The sequence below is a fragment of the Tamandua tetradactyla genome, chromosome 1 (assembly GCF_023851605.1).
Source record: "Tamandua tetradactyla isolate mTamTet1 chromosome 1, mTamTet1.pri, whole genome shotgun sequence".
Lineage (NCBI taxonomy): Eukaryota > Metazoa > Chordata > Mammalia > Pilosa > Myrmecophagidae > Tamandua > Tamandua tetradactyla.
The window spans coordinates 177855679-177860795 of record NC_135327.1 but is presented as its reverse complement, the minus strand read 5'-3'; positions in this window follow the sequence as shown (position 1 = coordinate 177860795).

The window sequence follows — 5117 nt, the reverse complement described above, 5'->3', positions numbered from 1 at the left end:
ATTCAAACATACAGTATTGAATAGGGATTATTCTGCCTTTACAAAATGGGATTTTGATTAAAACATGGCTTTTCTAGGGGACATACATCCTCTCAAACAAGCACACTGTCCTGCTATGAGTTTAGTATATACTTCTTTTTCTAGTTTCTTAAGGTGAAAAGTTTGGTTATTGATTTGAGAACTTTCTTCCCTTTTAATATAGGCATTACAGCATAAATTTCTCCCTATGCACTGCTTTTGCTACATCACATAAGTTTTGGTACATTGTGCTTTTGTTTTCATTTATCTCAAAGTATTCTCTAATTTCTTCTTTGAGTCATTGGTTTGTTAGGAGTGTGTTGTTTAATTTGCACTTATTTCTGAGTTTGCCAAATTTCCTTATAGCATCAATGTCTAATTTTATTGTATTTTGTTTGGAGAATGTACTTTGTATGATTTCAATCCTTTTAAATTTATTGAGGTTTATTTTTATCAACCACCACATGCTCTATCCTAGAGGATGTTTCAGGATAACATTTGAGAAAAATGTGTATTCTGTTGCTGTTGGATAGAGAGTTCTATAGAGGTTTGTTAGGTATAATTGGCTTGTAGTATTGCTATCCTATTTCCTTTTTTATAGCTGTCCTATTTCTTTTTTTTTATCTTCTGGCTTGTTCTATCCATCATTGAAACTCTGGTATTGAAGTCCCCGAATAGTACTGTTGAATTGTTTATTTCTCCCTTCTATTCTGTTATTCTTTCATTTATTTTGGAGGGGTCTGTTGTTAGATGTATATGTGTTACTAATTGTTATGTCTTCTTAAAGGGTTGACATTTTTAAAATCCTTGTCTCTAGTAACAATTTTTGTAGTAATGTCTGTTTTGTCTGATACTAGTATAGTCACTCCAGCTCTATTTTGGTTTCTACCTATCTGTGTTTTTGAATGTGAAGTGAGTTTCATTTAGACAGTATGTACTTAAATCATGGTTCCTTTTTTTAAAATTTAATTCATTTGGCTAATCTACCTTGTGATTAGAGTATTTAAAATTATTTACATTTAGTGCAATTACTAATAAGGTGGGATTTACATCTGCATTTTGCCATCTCTTTTGCCTATATCTTATTTTTTTGTTCCTATATTTCCAAATAACTGCCTTTTTTGTGTTAAATAGATATTTGCTGGTATACACTTTTAATTCTCTTGTTGTTTCTCTTTATATATATATATAAATATATATATATAATAAATTTGCATGATTTTTTGTTGCAGGTTGTCCTGGGGATTAGAACAATCATTTTAACATAAAACAATCTAGTTTGGAATAGTTGTAACGTACTTTGTAAACAAAAATATTGTATCGGCCCATAACCTCTCCCTCTTTTGTGAAATGAAGACAATCTTTGAGAATCGGTTTTTTAGGCAGATGCTGGACAGTGCAACTTTTCTGGAAATGGGGCTTGTGCAGTGCTCTAATACCATTCTGCTACATCCAGTGGCTGATTGGCTCCTGCCTTTCATAGTTACTGCAGTTGTCTGGCTCTTGGTTTTCAAGGTTACAGCAAAGCTGGGGAGAGGCAAGGGGGATGGGAATAGGGAAAGTTAAAATGACAAAAGTTCACTGTTCTTCCTGAAATTCAGCTGTGTTTCTTGAATAAGTGCTCTTTGGATTGCTGTAAGCCTTTGGTTAATTTCCAGAGCTCTAAAAAAGTTGCTTTGACAATTTTTGCCAGTGTTCTCACTGCTTTTACAAAGGAGCATATTTTTTTGATCCTTACTTAACTATTCCAGAAGTACTTCTACCTCTTTTTTGCTTTAAATTTGGAGCACTTATTCTGCAAAGGACACTAAGTAGGTATTGTTCTGCATCTGTACATTTGGGGCTTCCAAGACTACTACAAAGAGCTTCAGTGTGTAGGCTGAGAGTGGGGAGGACATTCTAGACAACATCACAGGTCGTGTTTCAGAGGTGGCAGTGGAATTACTGGAGGAAAGGATGTGAATTAGCTTTCCTGAAAGAAAACAAGAGGCTAGGAAGTGGTCCAAGAGGATGAGGTGAGAAGGTTCAGGCCAGTGGTTTTCAACCTTGGCTAAACTTTAGAGCCACCCGGGAGAGCTTTTAAAAAAAATGCCAATATTTGGGCCCAACTCTAAGAGATTGTGATTTAACTGGTTTTGGAGTGTGACCTGGACTTAGTATTTTAAAAGCTCTCCTGGTGATCATCGAGAACCATTGGTCTAGGACAGGATTTCAAGGCAGAGGCTGAGATCTTGAGCTAGAGCCACAGTATAATGCAACGAACCTTAACAACCATTTTCTTAAAGTGCGTTCTGCAGAGTAATTCCATTGAAGCCAAATTACACGTGGTAAAGAACCAAGTTTTTTAAAAAATTAAATTTCCAGTATGTCATGGATGGGAGCTTTTGTAAAATGCAATAAAAATGAACTGCTAGAAAAATAGTATGAGAAAAACAACATGTAAAATGCAGGCTCAAATATTTTACCATTAGAACCAATAGACATACTTCATAAAATAGCTATAAAACTGTCTAAATACTTACTCTCAATTTTGTCCTGATCTTGTTGTGGACCGGCAGCTAAGTCTATGGACCAGAACCAGTCTGGGACAGCAGCAAAGACTAAGTGAACTCCACTTTGAATTTTTGTGGAAAAGACCAGTCATAGGGAGGCATTGTTGGCTATACTGGGAAAGCTGCCTATACAGGGAAAGCTGGTTAAAGGGGAGGACCATGGATTAAAAAATGAGCCCCCTTCTGCCCTTTCTGGCTGGCAACAAGACAACTGTAGAAAGTCATGTCTAGCAGGCAAAGCGCAGTCTGGGGTGAATATTTAGAATTTTGAGGATGGACAGTAGTAGCTCAAGCAACATCTGTACAGAATAGTGGAATCCACCCAGACGGGGTGTCGTTGCCTTAAGTCCGGATACAGAGAGACAAAAAAAAAAAAGAGTTCCTTAAGAGAAGCTCTTGTTTACCTTTATAGTCAGAGAGAAATGGTAAGAGAAGCCCTTAGGAAAATGGCAATGATGTATTTGAAAAGGCAAGATTTACAGGAGGCATGGGCCATTACACAGAGAGAGAGAGGAAGAAAAAGAGGAAGAGGCAGAAGAAAGGAAGAGGGAGGTAAGACTAGAGAGAGAAGCTGTCTTACATGTATTGTAGAAGGTGGAAACTGGATTGGAGAGGGCACAGGTTGGCTTTTAGGAAGTGTGGCAACAGAGATGGAATTCCCCTATGCCATCCTCCACTTGCTCTTTATGAATGCCATATTACTTATTAACCTAAGTTAATGAATTGTTCCAGCAGTGAAAGTAGGTGATTTTATTGACTCATAAACCTACAGATTCCTACTGCTAACAGTCTAATGCTTTATTGGCAGTTTACTGCCCTATGTAAATGTTGGCTTTGCTACTCTCTGGATGGAAGGCAAAGGGGTGTGGGAGAGGCAGGTTCTCACTCTAATTTGAGTGGCTTCTCAAGAAGATGTGATTTCAGTGCTCTGAGAGGCGGTGGTTCACTAGTTCATTTTCAGCCTTTGGGACCCACTGACAGCCAAGAACAGCATAAGATTCAGTTGATTGTAAGAGCTGAAAGGATCTCAGAGTCCTTCTGGCTCAAGACCTTTATGTTGCAGGTAAAGAAACAGGGCCCTACAGAAATTACCAACTGGAGAAAAGCTACGTAGATAATTAAAAGAAATGGAAATAGAGTTCACGTATGAGGTTTTATATTTGATTCCCCAAACTGAAATGTATAAGTACAGGATTGAAGATCCCTGGTTTAGCAGCAACTTATGGTAAAAGTTTTGGGGTTTTAGTTGATAAAAGCTTTGAATAAGGCAGCACTAAGATGTTGTTATGACAAATAAATGTTATGTTTAAGGACGATATTATATTTTCAAATTATAAAATGGATATGTGTCCATAGTAAATAATTTGAAAAATTTTAACAAATGTAGAGATGAAATCTGAAAACACCCATAAAATCTAACTCCTCTACAATAAATCCAATCACTGTTAATATTTTTATACTTACACATAAAAATATTAATATGTAGTTTTATATATTTAATTAAACTTTTTGAGATAATTATAGAGTCACACATAGTTGTAAGAAATAATACAGAGAGATACCGTGTTGCGTTTACTCAGATCCCCTAATGACAACATCTTGCAAAACCATAGGACAATATCATAATCATGATATTGATTGATACAATCCATAAATTGTATTCAGATTCTGTGATGGTTTGGAGCTATGCACCCCATGAAAACATGTTCTTAAATTTAACCCATTCCTGTGGATGTGAACCCACTGTAAGTAGGACCTTTTGATGAGGTTACTTCAGTTAAGGGTGGCCCACATCAATCAGGATGGGTCTTAACCCTGTTACTAGAGCCCTTTATAAGCAGAATGAAATTCAGAAAGATAGAAAGACCAGAGGAAGCAGCCAGAAGCTGAAAGTCAATGGAACCTGAAAGAGAAGGAAGAGTCCATTGTCTCTCCATGAGCATTGTCATGTGACAGAAGAGTCCAGGACCTAATATCATCAGCAGCCAGCCCCAATCTTAAGGAAAAAAAGCATACGCTTGATGACGCCTCGATCTGAACTTCTCCTAGCCTCAAAATCATGAACTAATAAATTCCCATTGTCTATGCTAACCCACTGCATGGTACTTGCTTTGGCAGCCAGAAAATGAAAACAGATACCCCACTTATCCTTGTTCTCATTTGTGTATGTGTATATGTGGGTGTGTATTTAGTTCTATATAATTTTATCATATTTGTTGATTCATGTAGTCACAGTCAAGATCTACAATAGTTCCATTAACACAGTGACCTCTTATGTGCTCTTTTATAACCACACCTCCCCACTGCCCTCATTTACCCCTACCACCTGGCCCTCACCTCTTGGCAAACATTGTTCTGTATTTCTAAAATATTGTCTTTTCAGAAAATGTTATACAAATGGAACAATACAGCATGTAACATTCTGGGATTGACTTTTTCTTTTCTTTTTTTCTTTACACTCAGCATGATTTTCTTGAGATCCATCCAGGTTGTTGTGTGCATCAATAGATCATTCCTTTTTTATTTTTTTTTGCTATATTTGCATCC